The sequence below is a fragment of the Triturus cristatus genome, chromosome 9, assembly GCF_964204655.1.
Source record: "Triturus cristatus chromosome 9, aTriCri1.1, whole genome shotgun sequence".
NCBI lineage: Eukaryota > Metazoa > Chordata > Amphibia > Caudata > Salamandridae > Triturus > Triturus cristatus.
Genome location: NC_140592.1, coordinates 1108923839 through 1108946982, shown reverse-complemented (window position 1 = coordinate 1108946982; position 23144 = coordinate 1108923839). Strand labels below are relative to the sequence as shown.

Genomic DNA, 23144 nt, shown 5'->3' with positions numbered 1-23144 from the left:
ACTGTCTGGCTTTGGAGTAACAGTGGCTGGGGAGGTGCATTCTCTCAGACAGCCAGAGGGGGGATTGATGTGTGTCTTGCCTTTCCTGAATGAGTCAGGGCTTGGCTGAATAGACCTGGGCTGCATTCATATTAGGGGGAGGAGTTCTCACTAGCACCTGAATAGGCCCAATCTGAGAGTGGTGGGAGGAGATTTCCCCTGTACATGAATGGGCCCTGTCTGCCTTACACAATGCTGTCTCCACCTCCTGCTAGGCAGCTGCACCAGAGAGGACAGAACTGGTTTTGGTTGAGAACAGAGCCTCTCTGCACCAAGAGAACAAAGGAATTTGCTGTATAAATATTGGGGACCAGACCCCAGTATTATAGATTACTGCTGAGCTAAGGAACCTGCCAGGAAAAAGAGCTGGAAAAGCTGTCAGGAGGAATTGCCACTTTGCTGCATCCTCTGCTGTGTTGGCCTGCCGCTTGCTGCTTCTGTCTTGGACAGGGAAAGGACTGGATTGTACTTTCATCATCTTGCTGTTAGAGTTTTCTCCAAGGGATTGAAGTAGAGCTTGCCTCCTGTTTGAAGATTCAGGGAGATCAAAGACTTCAGAGAACTCACTGGAATCAAGGAACCTGCCAAGTAGAAGAGCTGGAAGAGCTGCCAGGAGGAGTACTGCCGCTTTGCTGTGTTGTTGCTTTGTTGAGTTGGCCTGCATGCTTCTGCCTTGGGCAGTGAAAGGAATGGACTGAACTTTCTTTACGTGTGCTAAGTATCTCCAAGGGCTTGAAGAAGAGCTTGCCTCCTGTTCTGAAGTCTGAGGGACTGCAAATACTTCACCAACCTCTGGGTACCGCTTCTGGAAAGGCTGTTTCAGTTGCCACAGAGAAGTGAAAAGCAACTGACTCCGTCACTGGCTCTGTGTCCTGAAGGCACCGTAGAGGGCACTGCAACCCTGGTCTCACCAATGACGACGACTGCCGCCGCCGAGCCGCTGCTTGCATGGTGACCTGTGGGCACCCCACTCCGCACTGCCTCGCTTCACTTCGCTGCCCTGGTCTCACCGACGTCGCCGTGGCTCGCTGACCGATACTTCTGTGACCACATCCTGGCTTGGGGGCACCGCTCATGAGTCACATGACGCACAGCCCTGTCTCACACCGCAGTCCAGACCGACAAACGCCAGCTTCCCGCAACCAGCTCTGTCACCTGCATCGTGGTCTGTCAGCACCGCAACAAGCACCGCCTTCACTCTGCATTGCAGCCCTGATGTCACCAATGCCCCCAGACGACCGTCACTGAGCTGCTGCCTGCACTGCAACTTGAGGGCACCGCATGCTGCTCCTCTCCGCTTCACACCGCAATTATTGCCACGACCGGGCCGCACCAACATGTCGGCCACAACACAAAAGGTACTGTTCACGAGTCTGTTGACTCCTTTGACTGATGCGGTCAGATGGAACTGTTGGATTCTGTTGTGTACAGCACCGCGGTAGCACTGGATGGAGCTACCGACTTCAATGAACTGTGTTTTTGAAAATATTCTTGCAAAGTGCATACTTTTAAAGTACTGTATATTGGATTTTTGGTCTTGTTTAGGATATATGAAAATATTATATATTTTTCTAAACTGGTGTGGTGTCCTTTTGTAGTGTTTTCACTGTATTACTGTTGGTTATGTGCAAATGCTTTACACACTGCCTCGCTACCAAGGAGGAGAGCAGGGGTTATTTTAGGAGTGTAACTCCCTTACCCTGACTAGGAAGAAGGATCCCTACTTGGAAAAAGGTGCAAACCATTGCCAACTAGACCCCCATTTCTAACAACCTTCTTACACAGATGCTCGCCCAACCCATGAATATAAAGTAGTTAGACAAATGGTGCCAGCACGCCCCCCTGTCTAACCCCAACAGTAGAGGGAAATTCCTCTGTTAGGTCACCATTCCTATTATAACGGACTCTTACTGATGTCTGGTCGTGGAGCATAGTGAGAAGTGTAATAATGGCTTCTTCGATCCCCATATTTGACATGAGTGCCCATAATCTGGGACGATCCACTGTGTCAAAGGACACATGTAGTATGAAGTACCCAGTCAATCTTAGGGTTATAGCAAGATCTGGGTTAAATCCATCATTATTTTGCTCACCACACCACCCCAGTTTGGACCCAGCCATATGCAAATCAGCCTTGATCCTATTCCTTGTGGGAACAGTCCAGCCCGAACTGTCAAGCCAGGTCCTCCCTGGACCGGAAACAAGCATCCTGGGACCGGTTTTAGGGCATCACCCTTCATCAGGCAGGCTAGTTTGAACCCAGTGGTGTAGTGAGCACGGGACCCACGTCTGGGCATACACTTCCCACTTAGGGCGACATATGCAAAAGAAACAATTGATGGACGGAATGCTGGACAATGCAAACATTCACCCCCAGTCACAAGGATCTGGGTTAAATCAATCCTTCTTTTGCTCACCACACCACCCCAAAAACAATGGTTTTAGGCCCAGATCTCTGTACTGGGGTGAATGTATGACATTGCTCTGCATTCTGTCCATCAATTGTTCTTTATGCAATTTGCGACCCTATTGGGAATCACAAACAGTGTCTGGGATACTGTTGTACATTGTGATTTGCGACTCGCAAATTGCGAGTCGCAAATCACATTGTTCGTACATCTGGCCCTAAGAGCAGCTTTCGATCTTATTCCGTGCCCAAAATTATGGCATGTTCTAGTAAATCTGGGATTTTCAGGCAATCTTGTTCAGCTCTTAAGTAAATTGCATGAGAACAACTTTGCACAGGTTTGTTGGGGCCTGAACGCATCGCAATTAAACGTAGAGTGCATCAGGGATGTGTTCTTGAACCCACATTATTTTCCTTGTATGTGAATGATACTGTTAACATTTTGGAAAATTGTGGAAACGACTCCCTACAGTGAATTCATACAGGAAATAACTACACCAGTGTTTGACTTTGTTAGTTTTGCTTTTCTTAAACAAAACCAAATAAACTAAAACAGGATGGAAACCAAAAAGCAAACTAAAAAAGAAAAGGTCAACCATAGTGAAAGAAACCATTACTGAAGAGCCAAAATAGTTTGAAGTCCAGTGTCCAAAATACAACTGGCATTAGAAAGGTCAATGCGTCTCGAAAATAGTCCACAGATTGCATGGTAGACACACACTGGAGAAATTAGGTTATCGGTCTCTTGCTGGTCTTTCTATCCTCTCCTGGTAGTTCGTCCCCTCCTGAGGCGGGGGGAGTAGATCCACAGTTGTATGGACTGGGAAGGGTGCAACTGTTTCCTCTTGTGGCAGGGCCTCCCTTTCTGTGACTGTGGCAGATGTACTTGGCCCAGAAGTTGTTGGAGTACAGAAATGGGAGGTGCTGGAAAAGCCCTGCACATGTGTGTAAATGTCATGTAGCATCCTAGTCAGGGATACCAAATTGGAGCTCAGTTACTCCATCTGTATGTTGTACTCCCTCTGCAACTGCTTCATGCCCTGGAGCGCTGTAAGTACCTGGCCCATCATGTCTTAGGACAGATGGATGGATCCCAAGACTTGGTCGATGATGTCCTGGGTGACAGTGAACCCAGTGGCCTAACTATCCTGCTCTCAGAATTCCTCCCACGACCCCTACCCCCACTACCCTGTGCCCTTGACCCAGTGTGTCCCATCCCACTGGCTCCTGGCTAATCTGACGGTGGTGGTGCTGTTGTCTCAATAGCAGGCAGGACTGGGGGGCACAAGATCAGTCTGATGTTGATTTGAACACAGGAAGTGGAGGCATCCATAAGCTGAAGTGTTGTAACAGCTGGGGTGGGTGGTGTAGGTGTGGGCAGAGTGAGACTCCCTGGAGCAGTCTACCCAGGCAGACCAGATGGACCAGGCTGCTCATCTTCATCTAACATTTCAGCAGTGGATTACTCCATGGAGCCTTGATCCTGTTCTGGAGTGGAGGTATCCTCATTGGCAGATGTTTGGCCATGTGCTCTGGCTGTTGGACCTGTTATTAATGACATAAATTAAATAGTTTGTAAAAGTGTGGATTACACGTCTAATGGGTTTTAAGCAACAAATGTAACAACCTTAAAAGGAAAAGCAATTGAATATCATGATTATACCTTTCAGTGGTATTGTAATTAATTACACATAGAGTTTAAATTTCAGACAAAACTTCTTCAACTACACAGGTAAGATGTCCTGATATGAAAAAATAAAATTAGTAACTATACAAGAAATCTAGCAACCATTCAACAGAACACAGTAAAGAGAAGAAATGTGAAAATAACCATTCCAAGGCCTAGCAGGCTACATAACAGACATTTACACAACTTAGAAGGATGTTTGGCATTAGTCATCATATAAACAGTCCTGAGTAAATTGTTCACATATACCACTTAAATTCAACATACAAAGTTACATATCTTAACATTTTTTGGTCAACACACTTTGATTTGAGAAACTAATTACATCAATTCAATGACATGACAAGAAAAGGAAAACATACAAAATTCAACACAATCAATTTTCAAAAGATCGCATTAAATATAGATTGATCATTAAATGACACTTCACCATTTGTGAAAATATGATGGAAAAGAGAGAATGAGCAAATTTACATTGCAATATTATTTTCACACAACAGAAACAAGGCATCATGGTAGTTGTAGTTATTTCAATAAAACACTTGCAAAATTGTAACTTGAAAAAAAACATACCTAGAGAAAATCTGCAGTAAACATAGGACAGACCGATACTATATGAAACACATATATGTAATTTGTTATTTAGTGTATAAACACTTACAAACACTGTTGGACTTGGCCCTTTTTGTAGGGTCATCCCTGAACTTTTTGCCTTCCTCCTATATTTTTTCTGACCTGTTGTTGGCTGTTTTATGACTCTGGGCACTTTACCACTGTTGATCAGTGCTAAAGTGCATATGCTCTCCCTATTGTAAATTATTGTATGATTTGTGATTTCACGATTGGTTGGTTTGGTTTACCTGTCAGACCCTAGTACAGTGCACCAGGAGTGCCCAGGGCTTGTAATCCAAATGCTGCTGGTGGGCTTGCAGCACTGGTTGTGCCACCCACAGAAGCAGCCTCTAAAAGTGTGCCTAAGGTCTGCCATTGCAGAGCCTACGTGCAGTCTGGTACTGTCATGCTGACTGGGCAAGTGCACCCACTTGCCAGTCCCAAAACCTTCCCTTTTCTTCATATCAGACACCCCTATGGTAGGCCCAAGGGCAGGGTGCATTGTAAGGATAAGGTAGGACATGCCCTGGTGTGTGTGGCATGTTCTAATAGTGAATTAAAGCAGTTTTTCACTATTGCAAGGCTACCTGTTCTCCATAGGCCAGAATGGGCAGTTTGGTTATTACATCTTATAATCCTAACTGTCTCAGGGAACACGGTAGAAATTCGAATTTAGTATGCCTGAACTCAGAATGATAAAATACATCTTTTAGTGAAGTTGGTTTTAACATTCTGTGTTTGAAAATACCACTTTTAGAAAGTAGGTATTTTCTTGTCTAACCATTCAAACCTGCCTCTGCTAGGTTGTGTTTTCCTTGTCTGGAGTTTGAGTGACAGGGCTGGGGGATTCCAGGAGACAGGGTGAGTCCGCCCAGTGGTGAATAGAGAGATCTGCATCTAGATGGGAGGGAGGAGTTGCACCTGGGACCTGAATAGGACAGTGCCTGCTCTCCCACAGTGCTGGCTCCACCCCCTGTGGTGCGTCTGATGTCTCTGTCCTGCACTGTGAAAAGAGAGAAGGAATCATGTCAACAAAGTGATCCAGGGCTGTGCTTTCCCTCCACAATGCTGGCTCCACCTCCTTTGGGGCGTCTGATGTTTCTGCCCTGTACTGTGAAAGGAAAGAAGGAGTCATGTAAACAGAGTGCTCCAGAACTGGTTTGGACTGAGCAAAGGCCCCTCTGCCCTCAGAGGACAAAGGATTTTGGGGTATAAATATTGGGACCCTGATCCTGGGAAATTAGATCACTTTGGGAAAACAAGAAGAACCTCTGCTGAGGGAGGAACCAGAAGAAGCTGAGGAGGAAACTATCCCTGAACCTGGGGGATTGGCCTGCAGTGGTTGCCTTACTGCCAAAGAGAGGAGAAAGGAACTTTGTGTGTACTTTTGCTCAACTTGTGAAGGATCTCCAAGGGCTTGGAAAAGAGCTTGCCTCCTGCTGAAGTCTCAGGAACAACAGACTTCACCCCACAGCTCCCCAGAGTTCTTTGGAAGTGCCTGCTGCTGTTGTTGGGCCTTCTGAGGGACTGCGTGTCGCAAGGAGCTGGAAGCGCGACTCAAGAAGGAGAAGCGTGCCGCCGTCGGAGCTGTTGTCGTTGCATCTCGTAAAGTGTGTCGCCGCTGCAGCCTCGCATCGAGCGGAAGCGTCTCGCATCATCCATGAAGTGTCTCGCAATGCCGAAGAAGCGTGTCGCCATCGCAGCCATCGTAGCGGACGCATTGCACCGCATCAAGAGAAGAGTCTTGCATCGAGGTAGAAGTATGTCGCCATCGCAGCCATCGTAGTTGTCGCATCGCACCACATCAAGAAAAGCGCCTCGCATCCACGGAGAAGCGGGCCACCGTCGGAGTTGCTGTCGTCGCATTGCGTAAAGGGGTGTCTCCGCTGCAACATCGCATCGAGCGGAAGCGTCTCACAAACGTCGGAGAAGAGTGTCGCTGCCAAGGCCGCTGTCGTCGCATCACGTAAAGGGTGTCGCCGCTGCAGCTGAAGCATCGAGTCGAATCTTCTTGCAACATCGGAGAAGCGTACCGCATCTGGAAGATCTTCACATCTTTATTTCTTTGCACCAAAAACTTCATCGCATCAACATCGTTGCAACACTTTCGTTGCCCTGCGTGTCGCATCTAAAAGGTACATTGACTTAAAGTGCCGCATTTAAGAACTTAAGAGAACTAAGCAAAATTCTACCATCTAAAGTAACAGTATTGTGTGTTTTTGTCGTTTAATGGTCTTGTGGTAAATCTATATAAAGAATATCTATTTTTAATATAAAACCTGTGTGGTGTCCATTTGTAGTGTTGTCACTTGGTTACTGTATGTGTACACAAGTGCTTTACACACTGCCTCTGAGATAAGCCTGTCTGCTCGTGCCAAGCTACCAAGGGGGTGAGCAGGGGTTATTTTAGGAGTGAACCCCCTTACCCTGACTAGAGGAGAGGGTCCCTATTTGTCACAAGTGCATACCTGTGCCAACTAGAGACCCCCAAGTCTAACAAACACCATAACATCATGTGAAATGTAATGGAGATTGAAAGCTGTAATCTTGTATACAACACAATACAATCAAACAAAGAAGTCAAACAAAATTTAACTGATATATTTAGGTTTCTATGTTAAAAGAAGTGTGCAGAACACATTAGCAACAGCTAACTGCAAAGCAAACAGAACATTTAGCTTTAGTGACTGTTAGACCTGGCACCTTGGCGTGGGTCTCCCTTTCATTATTTGCTGTTGCCTCATGTGTTTTTGCTGGTGTTAGATGCTTTGGGTACTGTGCCACTGCTGTCCAGTGCCACAGTGCAAGTGCTCCCTATGGTAAATTGATGTATGGATTAGTGACTCCATGATTGGCTGGTTTGGTTTACTTGTCAGACCCTAGTACAGTGCACTGAGTGTGCCCAGGGCTTGTAAACCAAATGCTGCTGGTGGGCTTGCAGCACTGGTTGTGCCACCCACAGAAGCAGCCTGTAAAAGTGTATCTCACGTCTGCCATTGTAGAGCCTGTGTGCAGTCTGGTACTGCCATGCTGACTGGGCAAGTGCACCCACTTGCTGGTCCCTAAACCTTCCCTTCATATCAGACACCCCTATGGTAGTCCCAAGGGCAGGGTGAATTGTAAGTATAAGGTAGGTCATGCCCTGGTGTGTGTGGCATGTCCTAACAGTGAATTACAGCCATTTTTGTTTTTCACTATTTCAAGGCTACCTGTTCCCCATAGGCCAGAATGGGCAGTTTGATTATTACATCTTATAATCCTAACTGACACAGGGAACTAGGTAGAAATTCGAGTTTAGTATGCCTGAACTCAAAATGATAAAATAAATATTTTAGTGAAGTTGGTTAACATTCTCTGTTTGAAAATACCACTTTTAGAAAGTAGGTATTTTCTTGTCTAACCATCCAAGCCTGCCTCTGCTAGGTTGTGTATTCCTTGTCTGGAGTTTGAGTGACAGGGGCTGGGGGATTCCAGGAGACAGGGTGAGTCAGCACAGGGCTGAATAGAGAGATCTGAATGTAGATGGGTGGGAGGAGTTGCACCTGGGACCTGAATAGGGCTGTGCCGTCCCTCCACAATGCTGTCTCGCCCTCTTCTGGTGCGTCTGATGTTCTTGGCCTACACTGTGAAAGGAAAGAAGGAGTCTTGTCCACAAAGTGCTCCAGGACTGACCAGAACTGGTTTGGGCAAAGGTCTCTCTGCCTTCAGAGAACAAAGAGAAACTGTGTATATAAAGGGGGACCCAGACCCCAGAACTTTAGATCGCTTTTGGGAAACAAGAAGAAACCTTTGCTGAGGAGAGGAACCAGAGAAACTGAGGAGAGACTATCCCTAAGCGTGAGGGACTGGCCTGCAGTGGTTGCCTGACTGCCAAAGAGAGGAGAAAGGACTTTTGTGCTACTTTCATTCAACTTGTGAAGTATCTCCAAGGGCTTGAGATAGAGCTTGCCTCCTGCTGAAGTCTCAGGGACAACAGACTTCACCAACCAGCTCCCCGAGAGTTATTTGGAAGTGCCTGAAGTTGTGTTGGGCTTTCTGAGGGACTGAGTGTCACAAGGAGCTGAAAGCGTGACTCACGAAGAAGAAGCGTGTCGCCGAACTGCCGCTGTCGCTTCACAACACGAAAGCACCTCGCATCACCGGAGAAGAGGATCGATGTCGCACCAGATGCCGCTGCATCATCGGGGAAGCATGTCGCTGCCGCAGCCGCTGTCGTCACATTGCTGGGAAAGCGTGTCGCAGCGCATCGCCAGAGAAGAGAATCGACTTTGCATCAGACGCCGTCGCATCACCGGGAAGCGTGTCGCAGGGCCTGTCGCGGCTCAGAAGAATCATTGAGTCCCTGCACGGCCGTCGGGAGAGCACGCATCATGTTGCATCAAGAAGAAGACACCATCTTTGTATCATTGTACCAGATCTTCGTCGCATCGCCACAGAAGCGCAGTAAGAAACCGACGCATTACCTCCCTTCGCAGAGAAGAACCGACGCATCCCCTATGCATCAGTAGGGACCCAACGCATCACCGTTCTTGTGTGTAAGGAACCGACGCATCACCTTCCCTGCAACACTTTCGTTGTATAGCGTTACGCAACCTAAGGTACATTGAACTCAAAGTGTCGCATTTTTATATCTTCAGAGAACTGAGCTATTTCTACCATTTTGTAAAGTATTGTGGATTTTTGTCGTTTGTGGTCTTGTGTTAAATCTATATAAAAATACTTATTTTTATACTACATCTTGTGTGGTGTCCATCTGTAGTGTTGTCACTGGGTTACTGTATGTGTTCACAAATGCTTTACACACTGCCTCTGAGATAAGCTTGCCTGCTTGTGCCAAGCTACCAAGGGGGTTGACAGGGGTTATTTTAGGAGTGTACCCCCTTACCCTGACTAGACGCAAGGGTCCCCATTTGGTCAAAGGTACCTACCTCTGCCAACTAGTTACTGTCTCCACTCCACCAGGGATTTCCTGTCAAGCCTTCAGGGTGTAGTATTTGCAAGACCTTCTCCTCCCACGGAAAAGGTTGTAGGGCGGGCTGGGAGAACCACCACCAGTTCTCTGGGCCTCCAGGTAATGCTTGGAGGACAGGGAACACACTCTCCCCTCATGTCGTTCCACCTCTTCCTAATGTCCTCCTGTGTGTGCAGGTTGTTTGCTACAGCATTCACTGTCAACTATTGTGGCCTAAATTTGCCTTCGTTGAATTTTGTACTTGTACTTCAAACAATTGCGTCTCTACTCTAATCATTTCATCCACCATTACTGCCTACTCTCCCTCTGTAAAACGGGGATTATTCGTCCCTACCATTTTAATGTAATTAAATTAAATGAATTTGTGAACCGATAAGTATAAGAAAATTTAAATTGTGAAATGCACAAGAAACAGAGGGAGCAAAAAAAAAAAAAAAACCCTGAATACTCTGACAAAACTTCTCCAGGAGAATGTTGTGCTGTCCTGGAATGGCAAAGGATCAAGGTCTGAAACATAGTGTGTTTTATTAATCAATCAAATAAATTGCATTTGTTGAATGCGGCTTGTCACCCGACAGGGTATCCAGGTGCTTATTGCAAGTCTCAATTGACGAGCCAGGTCTTGAGCCCCTTCCTGAAGTCGGTTAGCTAGGGAGGTGAAGGGTGTTCCAGGCTTTGGTGGTGATATAGGAGAAGGAGTGTCCTCCGCTGTGGCATCAGCGTATGCAGGGAATCTGTTTGAGAGAGAGGTGTGCAGAGCAGAGGTTCCTCGGGGGTTGGTGGAAGTGCAGGTGGTGATTCGTGTAGGTCGGTCCTTGTTCATGGAGGGCTTTGTAGGCATGTGTCAGGATCTTGAAATGGCATCTCTTCTGGGCCGGGAGCCAGTGGAGGTCTTTCAGGTGCTGGGTGATGTGGGTTCCTTTGGGCAGGTTGAGGATCAGTCTGGCCACTACATTCTGGATCATCTGGAGTCTTTGCATGAGTTTGGTGATGGTGCCTGCATACAGTGCGTTGCTTTAGTCCAGGCGGTTGGTGATCAGGGCCTGAGTTACCATCTTCCTCGTGCTGATGGGGAAAAACCTGAAGATTTTACAGAGCTTCGGGAGCTTGTGGAAGCAGGATGAGGAGACGGCTTTGAGCTGACAATTCATGGAGAGTTCGCTGTTGAGGATGATGCTGAGGTTTCAGGCATCGTCTTTTGGCATGGGTCCAAGTTCCGAAGGCCACCAGGAGTCGTTCCAGAGGGCGGTGTGTTTGCCAAAGATCAGGACTTTGGTCTTGTCCTGTTGAGCTTCAGGCAGTCATCCTTTATCCAGGATGAGACGTTCTTCATGCAGGTGTGGAAGTTAGTCTTCATTGAGGTGGGGTCGACTGCGAGCAAGAGCATGAGCTGGGTGTCCTCGGCATAGGTGATGATGTGATGTTGTGCGATCTGATGCTGTCCGCGAGTTGTGTCATGTAGACGTTGAAGAGGTTTGGGCTGAGGGATGAGCCTTGGGATGGTGTGCTTGGCTTGGGATGTGAAGGGAGGAAGGCGGAATCTCTGGGTGTGTCCCATGAAAAAGCATGCCATCCATCTGAATACATCATCTTTGATACCAATTTGGTGAAGGCAGTCGATGAGAGTGTGGTGGGAGACAGTGTTGAAGGTTGTGGAGAGGTTCAGCAGTATCAGGGCGGCTGATTCTCTTCTGTCGAGTAGGGTGCAGATGTTGTCTTTTGCCGTGATCAGTGCAGTTTTGGTGCTGTGGTTGGCTCTGAAGCCTGATTGGGAAGGGTTTAGTAGGTGGTTTCTCTCCAGGTGTTTGGTGAGTTTGAGGTTGATGGCCTTTTCCAGGACTTTGGCAGAGAACAGGAGCAGTGAGATGAGATGGCAGTTCTGGAGCTCGCTGGGGTCTGCTGGGGGTCTTGAGGAGAGTCTGACCTCAGCGTGTTTCCAGGCTTTAGGAAAGGTGGCTGTGATTATTGAGGCATTGAGGATTGTGGTGAGTCGGGGGCTAATCTCATCGCTTCAAATGTTGAAAAGTTATGAGAGCAGGGGTCGGTGGGTGTTCCCGAGTAGATGCTGTTCATAAGAGTGGTTGGGTTTGGTGTACTGAGTTGTTCCCATGTGGTGAGCGGGTAGTTGGTGGTGGTGGTCGATTGGGAGCTGAGGAAGTGGAGGGTTGGATGTTGATGTTTTTATAGATAGTTGCTTTCTTATTGTGGAAGTGGTCGGTGAGGGTGTCGCAGAGTTCCAGTGAGGAGAGGATAGAGTTTTCAGTGGTTGGTGGGCAGGTGAACTCTTTGACAATGGTGAAGAGATTCTTGGCTAGGTTAGCGCTGGTCTCAATCTGGTGGGTCAGGGCCTCCTTTTTTGTGGCTTTAATCTGTCGGTGGTAGTCTTTAAGGCATGCTTTAAAATTGGCTCAGTTGGTGTGCGCCATCTTAATTCCAGTTGTTTTCACCTGCGTTTAGATATTCTGAGTTCCAGGGTGTATCGGCTGGCTTGTTTGGAGGATCTGTGCATTTTACCTGGTTTGGTAGGAGTGACGTGGATGGCAGTATTGGTGATCCAGTCGTTGAAGTTCTGTATAGCCTGGTCCAAGTTGCTGGTGTCTTTGGGCTGTGTGGTGCTGAGGGTGTGGGTCCATTGCTGCTGAGTGACCTAGGCCCAGCTGTGGAAGGGGGCATGTTACATTCTCCCCTACTCTTTTTTCCCCTGCATGGAGCATGGAACACTGTACCTGCGTTGTACGTTTGATGTTCCATGTTCCAGGGTTGACAGTTATGCTTGGACTTCGTTGCATTTGGTCATGCTGTGCCTCTTTCCAATGCAATCTCTAATAAATTTGTTTATCCTACCTTCTCATTGGGTCATCATACTTTACAGGGCGCTGTATGATGGAGTGGTCTGACCAGGTGAGTTACGAGGTGTGGCTGTATCTGATTCTGTTGCTGGATGTGAAGATGGGGTCTAGCATGTGTTCTGCTTTGTACGTGGGGTCAGTGACCAGCTGCTTGAGGCCGATGTTGTCCATTCTTTCGAGGAGGTCGGTGGAGTTGGTGTCGGTGGAGTCATCCAGGTAGAAGTTGAGGTCGCCCAGGAAGATGTAGTGTATGAATTCGATGGCGAATGGGGTGATGAATTCAGTGATGGCGTCGATGAGACTGGTTTGTGGTCCTGGCAGTCGGTACACGAGGGTGCCCCTGATGTGGTGGCAATCTTCAGGGATGATGCATGGGGGAGCCAGGTCTCTTTAATGAAAGTCACGTTGGGAGTGAAGGCGGAGATGGTGTCCCAGACTTCAGGGGCTTGTTTGCAAAGCGATCTGGCATTGATCCAGGGCTGGTGTGGTGCTAGTTGGTGTGATAGTCATAGCTGCCGTGGTGGAGGTGAACCGGCAGCAGAAAAAGGTGAAGGCGCCTGCTGTGGAGCAAGGCGATGCGAGGCTGCAGTTGTTGTTGCATCCAGGGCAGGAAGGTCTGTGGGAGAGTGGATGGTCAGGGTTCCTGCTGCTGTTCGCGATTCAGGCACGGACAGGAGCAGACCGGCTTGCCTTTGGTATGCCTTTGGCACCAAAGACACTTTTTAGTGGGGTATGCAGGTGCAAACAATTAGGCAAAACACAGCAGGTGTGTGAGGCTAACATCCATCCTTCAGCCACAGGAATAGTCCAATGTTTACGATGCCCCACGATGGAATCACTCCATCAGCAACCCACCACTAGAACACCAACTGTGAAATTTAAATAGTCTCGGCGCAATGGTTTTGTGCGTGTGAAATCTGAGCCTAACTATAACGTCCCTGCACATATATACATACACACATATATATATATATATATATATATATATATATATAGATCACTGACCTTATTTATACTTACCTGCATGGTAAAGGTATGCATGGTAAAGGCAGATGCATGGTAAATGCATGTGTTGTAAAAAAATGTGTGGCAAAGACATGTGTGGTAAAGGCCTGCGTTGTAACATTGTACAACCCTGAAGACCGACCATTGTAGCCTGGCTATGACAATTAATAACCTGCAATTCGACTTGTCAAAATAAAACATTTTACCAAGTCAGTTACCCCTATGTAGGCATTATAAGACCTAACATTTGACTAATGATTGAGAGCTACCCCTCTAACCAAGAGGACAGGGTTTATGAACCAAGGCCCTAAACTTCAGTCTAATCATGGGTCACCCAATAAATTTTGTATAAACAACTGTTCAGAACTTCAAGATAGACTTCCTAACCTAAAAACATGGGCGCTATCTTGGTATCAGACAAAACTACTCCAACTACCATACCTATATAGATACATGTCAAGGATCGTATAGTTGAACAAATTATGTATATTTGATGGATATTGCATGTACTTCAAATGTATACTGTTCGGAAAAAACATTTGTTGGCATTAATAACATTAATCAAATAGTCTTTTTTTAAAGTAAATGTTTGTCTGTTTCAGAAGTTTTAGATCACAAGACTGAGTGATTCCTTATTACCTGATCCCCCTCAGGATCCAGCTGTGAAGAAATATACTAAGTAAGTGTTAAGTATAAAACTAGCGATGCCTTTGAGAATTACATTCATGGTATGAATGCAACGTGAGAGATGTGGTTTTCTTGATATTCATGGGGTGAATTATAGTGCATACATTTTGGAACACTATGGAAGAACAATATAGATAATGTGACATTACATGACATGTTAGGGGTTGTAATGTTGTTTTTCTATGTTTGTTTCTGGTATTACCATTTTTAATAATATTTAAGGGATTGTACTATGTGCTGATGTTTTCTTTTTTGTTTGTTTTTCCATGTTTTTAGTCATATTTTATATTATATGATTCAAATATTCTATAATATACATATAAATATTTATGAAAGTCCTGAAGAAAATGTTCCTCTCCAAACGCATAGACGAGGAGTAATTTACATGATCCGCAAGCACTGAATGATTTTATGTGAAAAATAAATCTCATGATTGCATAGTGACGGCAAAGGTGGATATATATTTATTTAATGGCTAATGATCTTGGCCTGATTTCTAAATTCTTCCTTGTTACTGTGACATATGTTCTTTATGTTGTAGAGGGTTTTTATAATAATAATACATTATTTGATATTCATTTGGTTGTTTCGCTGTGTTCTTATGATTTCTGTGTAAACATATTATGCAGTGAGTTGTAATAGTGTGAATTCAAGTGGCAGTACAACTTTTCGCCTAGGGGATCATTTGCTTTTGTCTTAGCTTGGCTGTCAGAGGCAAATGGTAGTTGACACCTAGACAGTGTCCTTCTTCGTTTCCCCAGTCAGGTAGGCACCAATCTGCAGTAACCCATGCAGGACATGCAGCAAAAGTGGCGAGCAGGAGTCTGTAATCTCGACGTTTTTAGCTTTGTCACGTTTGGGTAATTTATATCAAATAAATTTGAGTTTTTAGAGTATTTAGTTTGAGTAATTAGCCTCTCTGGATAAACCTTTCAAGTGATAATGAGAAGCGTTATTTCTTAACAGTTCGCGAGTCGGAGCTGAATTCAGTAATTAGAAAATACTTCTTTCAAAAGTGCTTGACAGTAAGCGAGTTGGGAAATCTCTCCGCTCACGATTAAACTTCTGAACAGCAGACGAGCTAAAAATAACTCTTTAGTCAGCTTGTGTTTACAAGTTGATTTCCGAAGTAGACCATTACAAAGAACGGGCACCAATTAAAAGGGAGTTAACTGACGTGTGTCGGAAATCCTTTCTGCTTGCTTGAAGGAATAAACTTCAGTTTAACAAGGCCAATTACTAACGCATGTCGGAAATATTTTCCGCCCACGTTAGAGAATTAACTTTCTAAGGGATCTTTAAAAACTAGCTGAGTTATTGCTAAGCAGGCAATAGATGTAGGAGAAACGAAGGAAAGGATTATTACAAGTTTAAAGAAGCATGTTCCTCAGTTTGTAGGTAAGGCGAAGATAAGACATCATTCTGACATCATCGAGAAATCAAAGTAGGAGTTGAATTCCAGATTGAAGTCGCCTTCTTGGAGACGATTCTTGGCTCTTGAAGACACGCAAGTACCTTGAGTGGGAAATGAAATAACACAGTTAATTACTAAGAATTTTCAGTGTTGATATTACAAAAAAGAAAAGATTAATTACAGAAGAGAAGCAACAGTCAAAACAAAATTGGGTAAATACAATACATTAATTGAAAATATAGTAGAATTGTGGAATTAAATGTAAGGAGATAATGGAGAAGAGTGTGATTGTAATTTAATTCAGGTTCCTTTTGAAAGGAAGGGCTGAATCGTAGAAGGAAGAAGCCAGAGAACATATACAGAAAATAATTCAAGTTTGGTTGACTGTCTCTTCTCACTCCCAACCCCCTTCCTCCCCTGAGACTTGATCTGTCAGTTGTGAGTTATTAAAATCTGTCAAGAAAAGTTCTTGGAGGGGTACTGTGACCATCGTTCTGCTGCTACCATGTAAAATACTGAAGAGCATTGATCTGATAGAGTGGAGTGCCCACGTGTTTCTTCCACCCACGCAGCATGGCAGAGGGTATGGACCTAAAGAAGTTAGGGGAGGTACTGAGGACAATCCAAAAAGAATTAATGGCAGTTAGAGAGGAGAATAAAAGTCTGAGACATGAGATAGTCACCTCAAGAAGAGAAACTTCAGCTCTTACAATAAAGATGAGTAATTTAGAAGCAGGCACAGGTTTACATTTTTCATCAACTGGGGAAGTAGGCACACCATCCACACCAAGCACAATACCCACGGTCACGACACAAGTTATACACTCTTTGTCTCAAGTAATTCCCTTCGCTTCTCCAGAGTGTTTCAATGGAGATCCCCAAAAGGCACAAATCTTTTTAACCCAGTGTACTCTACATTTTATGTGTCGTACCGCAATTTTCCCCAATGCACAGTCACGAGTGGCTTTCATATTGTCCTACCTTAGTGGCAATGCTGCCTATAGGTCAATGCCCCTAGTAACAAGACACAGTTTTATACGAACATGATTAATTCAAGAAAGAGTTTCTTAGAATCTTTGACCGACAAAAAGTATCTCAAGCAACAGATAATGAGCTTTTATAGCTAAAACAGGGAAATCGAGACTTAATAGCATATCTAGCTCAGTTCAAAAAACTAGTTGTGGAAACAGAATGGCCTGAGAGTAAGAGAAAAGCTGTTTTTTATAGAGATCTGAAGGATGCCCTTGCCCAAGTCCCTAATAGACCTACAGAAATATCAGCATTGATTGATTTGGTGCTGGAAATTGATTTTCGCCAAAGTGAAAGAAAGGGTTAAAAAAGGCGAGATTTCATCCAAGTGTGTCCAGATTTGATTGAGTTAAGACTGAGAATACAAAAACGTCACAAGGAAGTCAGCATGGAGTGGAGCCAATGCAAATAGATACAGTCAGAGGCCCATTTTTCCTAAGAAGAAAAAGAGAGAAGACAAAACAAGCAATGTCTTTATTGTGGTGCGAGTGGGCATTTTGTGTTGAACTATCTTAAGAAACCTAAAATATCTGTTAAGGAAAACTTGCAGCACCATCAGTAGAAGGAGTTGGGCTGATGGATGCAGATTTAAACACAACTCCCCAAAATCATCAATTGGCCAACACTTTGCAATCTTCCTCTCCTCATTTGATATTGTCCATGACCCTTGATTCGAGAGAATCAAGATTGAAGAACGTCGCTGTCATGATTGACTCAGGAGCAACAGGAAACTTTTGTGACTTGAAATTTGCAGAGAAAATAGGTTTAAAAACAATTTGGAAGGCTAAAAGAGAACCAGTTCAAGCTGTGGACAGATTGAATCTATCATCCGGGCCAATTGTAAGTCAAACGGAACCAATAGAATGAATATCTTCTGAAGGACATCATGAGAACATTCAGTTCAACCTAATAGATGCCCCCCAATTTCAATTGATACTGGGTCTACCCAGGCTCACTGAGCATAATCACACAATCAACTGGAGTCCCAGATCTATTGCCATGGATTCAAAATACTGTAAAGAGCATTGTTTCGGAAGAGAAGAAACCAGTCTTGAAAGAACACCTGCAACTTTACCTTGTACTGGCGAAAAAACAGTATGTGTGATTCAGACTACAGAAATACCTCCTGAAAATGCAGATTTTCAGGACGTATTCAATGAAGTGGAAGCAGAAAAATGACCCCTTCACAGGAGTTATGATTGCAAAATAGAATTGGAGCCTGGTTCCAATCTACCCTGTAGTAGAATTCACGCCTTGACAGAAAAAGAGGACCAACATCTGAAGGAATACATTCAGAAATATTTAGAAAACTGATTCAATCGACCCTCCGAATCCCCAGTATCTTTACCTCTATTCTTTGTCCTAAAGAAGGGAGGCAAGCTTCTAACTTGTATTCACTACAGAGCAATGAATCGAATCACAATTAAAAATCGGTACCCACTCCCTTTGATTTCAGTTCTTCTGGATCAGGTGAAAGGAGCGCAAGTCTACTCTAAACTGGATTTGAGTGGCGCTTATCATATAATTGGAATGAAAGAAGGCGACTAGTGGAAAACGGCCTTCTGGACCAAATATGGACTCTATGAATATCAAGTAATGCCTCACGGCCTGTGCAATGCCCCAAAGGCATTTCAATATTTCATAAATCATGTCATGAAGGATTTCATCAATCAATGCACGATTGTATATATTGACGACATTTTGATTAACTCCAATTCTGTCAAGGAGCATGAAAAACATTTGAGAGGAGTGCTACAAAAACTAAGACAGAACATCTTGTTTGTGAAGTTGTAGACATGTGTCTTTAATGTGAAATCCATGGAGTTTCTTGGATTTGTCTTCTCTCCAAGGGAGTGACCATGGATGAAAAGAAGATAAAAGTAGTCACAGAATGGAAGTCTCCCAGAAATGTGAAGGAGATTCAAAGCTTTGTTGGTTTTGCCAATTTATATCGAAGATTCATACAAGATTTCTCCAAATAGTTAATTCCTCTTACACGTCTCTTGAAGAAAGAAATTCCATTTGAGTGGTCAGATGATGCTGAAAAGGCTTTCTGATCTTTGAAAAAGGATTTCACTTCGGCACCTATTTTGCTTCATGCTAACCCATTAGAACCGTTTTTTGTTGAAACTGATGCTTCTGATTTGGCCTTAGGTGGAGTGTTGTCCCAGAGACACAAGGTGACAGGACAATTGTATGCTGTGGCCTATCGATCACGAAAGTTAACCCCACCGGAAGTAAATGATACAATCATAGAGAAGGAATTGTTAGCAATAAGGGATGCCTTTATGGAATGGAGACATTACCTAATGGGAGCTAGGTATACGGTGACCATTACACCGAACATCGAAATTTGAAATTCTTAAAGTTAGCAAGAACGTTAACTCCAAGACAACTTAGATGGACTTTGTATTTCGCCGATTTTGATTTTGTCATAACTTATTGACCAAGCTCGAGAAATGGAAATGCAAGAGTTGGCACTGAAAACCTGCAGAAGAAAATCATGAACCAAAAAATACTCTCGGAAATAACTATCACTGAAAGCAGTCTTACAAGGAACCATAGAAAAGGCTGTTCAAAAGGTTATGACTGAGGAAGAGATGAATGAATGGGCTAGTCAAAGTTCTGATAGAGAAGTTAGAGGAAATTTACCATTACTAGAAGGTGCCCTATGTTTACCAACTCAAGAACTACGAGACAAGGCCCTATACGAATGCCATGACAATCTGTTGGCAGGTCATAAGGGGGGGAAGACTACAGAATTAGTGAAAAGAAAATTTTGGTGGCCAGGTTTGACCAAAGACGTTCACCAGTATGTGGACACTTGTGAAGTCTGTGCTCGGGGAAAATCGGAGAGACATTCACCTAAGGGGTTATTACAACCTTTACCTAATCCTCCTCATCCATAGCACACTATGACCTTAGATTTGATAGTCGACTTACCCTCAAACCAAGGTTTTCATACTATCTTAGTATGTGTAGTCACTTTCACCAGGATGGCTCATTTTATCCCTTTAAAAGGGGTACCCTCTGCAAAAACATTAGCCCAAGCCTTCATTCAGAACATAGTTAAAACACATTAAATTCCTAAAGTAATAATTTCAGACCGAGGAATTCAGTTTCTGTCACACTTCTAGAAGGCCTTTCCAACAGAATTGAATATAGAAACTAAGATTTCCACTAGTTATCATCCCGAATCAGATGGACAGACAGAAAGAACAAATTAAGAATTAGAACAATACCTGAGGTTATTTCTGTTAGACATAGAGGGCGATTGGTCAGAGTTTTTATGGGCAGCAGAGTTTGCACATAATAATGCCAAAAATGTATCCACTGGTTATACTCATTTTTACCTGAATTATGGCCGGCATCCCAATTTTACTATGACCTTTCAGGAAGTAACAGTTCCAGCGGCAGAAGACTAAGGGCATCATATGACTCTTGTACATCAATTGGCAAACAAGAACTTAGCCAAGGCAAAAAGAAACCTACAATTTCTATGTAGATAAAAAAAGGACCCGATTTAAAAGTTTGGCTTAATTAAAAGAACCTTAGATTGAAAGGAAATAGGAAATTACAGCCCATGTTCGTGGGTCCCTATTCAATCGTTAAAAAGGTAAATTCAGTGAATTATAAATTGAAGCTACCACACCATATGAAAATTCATCCAGTGTTTCAGGTCTCTTTATTAAAAAAAGTTACTGATGGATTAAGGATTACTCTGCCATCCAAACCTGTGTAAACTGATGAAGGAACTGAATATGAATTAAAACAAATACTTGATTCAAGGTTAAGTAGAGGGAACGTTTATTATTTAGTAGACTGGAAGGGATATGGTCCAGAGGAAAGATCTTGGGAATTGCATTCAGATGTACATGCCACTCGTTTGGTCAAGGCCTTTCATACAAAATTCTAAAGCAAACCCTGGCAGGTGAATTCCTCCTTGAGAGGGGCAACTGTCAGAACCCCACAGTCTTTGACTACAATCAGAAGGAGTATACTTGCCCTTAGGTAGGCATCACAGCTATCAGAAGAAGTGTAGAATACCTAAGATGTCTGCCAAAAAATCACAAACAGCTTTACATACAAGTGTTGCCACCTTAGAGACAGAATTGGAATGTCCAGTGCGCTCAACCTCTGAGCTGCGCACTTCACTGAAGAATTGATGTCTTTTAGAAGCTATTTCCCTTGCTCCGTGAAAGTTTAGTCAGGGTACTGGCATCTTTAATCCCAACGTTTTTAGCTTTCTCACGTTTGGGTAATTTCTGAGAGTATTTAGTTTGAGTAAGTTGCCTCTCGGGATAAACCTCTGAAGAGATAATGAGAAGCGTTATTTCTTAACAGCTTGCGAGTCGGAGCTGAATTCAGTAATTAGAAAATATTTCTTTAAAAAGTGCTTGACAGTAAGCGAGTCACGAAATCTCTCCGCTCATGATTAAACCTCTGAACAGCTGAAGAGCTAAAAATAACTCTTTATTCAGCTCGTGTTTACAAGTTTATTTCCGAAGGAAGGCACCAGTTTAATGGTAATTAAGTGACGCGTGTTGGAAATTCTTTCTGCTCGCGTGAAGGAATAAACTTGAGTTTAACACGGCCAATTACTAACGCATGTTAAAAATATTTTTCGCTCGCGTTAGAAAATTAATTTTCTAAGGGATCTTTAAAACTAGCTGAGTTATTGCTAAGCAGGCAATAGATGTAGAGGAAATGAAGGAAAGAATTATTTCAAGTTTAAAGTAGCATGTTCCTCAGTTCGTACGTCAGGCAAAGTTAAGACATCATTCTCACCTCATCAAGAAATCGAAGTAGGACTTGAATTCCAGATCGAAGTCACCTTCTTGGAGACGATTCTTGGCTCTTGAAGACACACAAGTACCCTGAGTGGGAAAAGTGTTAACACAGTTAATTACTAAAAACTTTCAGTGTTGATGTTAGAAAAAAGAAAAGATTAATTACAGAGAGAGAAGCAACAGTCAAAACAAAATTGGGTACATACAATACATTCATTGAAAATATAGTAGAATTGTAGCATTAAATGTAAGGAGATAATTGAGAAGAGTGTGACTGTAATTTAATACAGGTTCCTTTCGAAAAGAAGGGCTGAATCGCAGATGGAAGAAGCCAGAAGAGATATACAGAAAGGAATTCAAGTTTGGCTGACTGTCTCTTCTCTCTCCCAATCCCCTTTCCCCACTGAGACCTGAAGCTCCACAAAAATGACTAAGTCCATGTCACGACTCGTGACACTCACGACTATCAGAAATCCCACTCATGCTGCACCCTCTTGAAATCCCAGAAATCCCACACCCTCAGATTCTCCTCATGATTTGCTCCAATCCCTTTATATTGAGCTATCTTGTTTGTATTAAAGTATATGAATCATAGTTATGATGTTCATGTTTATTTCATGATATTGAATATGATTGTAGAATATTGCAAATTGCTGTAAACAGGTTCACTAATCTATGCTAGCAGTAAAACGTTTCCTAGTAAACAAAAGAACTGCCAGGCACAAGAATAAGCACATGGTTAATTACCAACGTAGGCAAAAGCATGTTTCAAACTGTAACAATTTGCATTCATGTGCTGGAACAACATGAGGAATACTATTCATGCTAAAACGTGTGAGTGAATAACCGGTACACATTTGCATTCGCATTCACGTGCTGGAACAACGATTAGGACTCACACGGCATACGCGAGCGGTTGAAAAGTATTTAAACTGCTCGCGCACATCGTTCAGTGCTTGGTCTCGACGTACGAAGCCCTTACCTGTTTCTCCAGCATCTGGTGCGGTGCGTCTCCAGTCCCTGGCTGTTTCTGACATCGGCTGCTCTTCTTGGCTTCTCTCTGGTTACTGGGGTGGCGTTTCCTTTTCCTGTGCAGCTGGGAATCTTCTTCCGCTTCCGGTTCGCCGATCCTGTTAAAGCAAAACAAACAAAAGAGATAAGTATCACGTTATTACAAGGCCTGTATATACTACCTGAAAAAGATCGGTGAGTTTATTTTCAGATTTGATTTTCACAATAACTTTGAGTTGTCGCGGAACAGGAGTGCTTGTTTAAAAATTCAGAGGACTTGATAATCAAGAGACATAAGGACAATCTCTGAACTTTGGCAGATACAGAACCAACGCAAGGACATTGCTCATAATAAGACTATAAAGCGCTTATTATGAACCTAACGTATTCAGTGGTAAGAGGGATTACCACTTATCATAGGTAATACTGTATTATAGAATGTTCAGAAAACTCGAGAACTGTTACATTTGCATCTAAACTAAAGGAGGTTACTATTATTATGATTTTTCTCTTTTCACTGGACAAAGAGAACTTAGACAACAAGTTATAGAGAATATTCCTTAAATTGTAAGGAGCAGCTAATAATGTTTAGTTAATAATACTGATATGTGAATACTTATGTAAAGAACTTGCAAACCAGAT

General features: G+C 43.6%; 1 long non-coding RNA gene across 3 annotated transcripts in view; it reads right to left on the bottom strand.

The window, feature by feature from the left end:
• Positions 1 to 2961: 2961 nt before the first annotated feature.
• Positions 2962 to 23144, bottom strand: part of LOC146799462 (uncharacterized) — a 96003-nt gene continuing 75820 nt past the window's right edge. For all 3 annotated transcript variants that reach the window (XR_014968918.1, XR_014968919.1, XR_014968917.1), the window contains 4 exons: positions 22474 to 22621; positions 21490 to 21578; positions 15625 to 15773; positions 2962 to 3991 (listed from right to left, as the gene is read on the bottom strand). This is a non-coding gene — a long non-coding RNA (uncharacterized LOC146799462). The remainder of the gene's footprint in view (positions 3992 to 15624; positions 15774 to 21489; positions 21579 to 22473; positions 22622 to 23144) is intronic.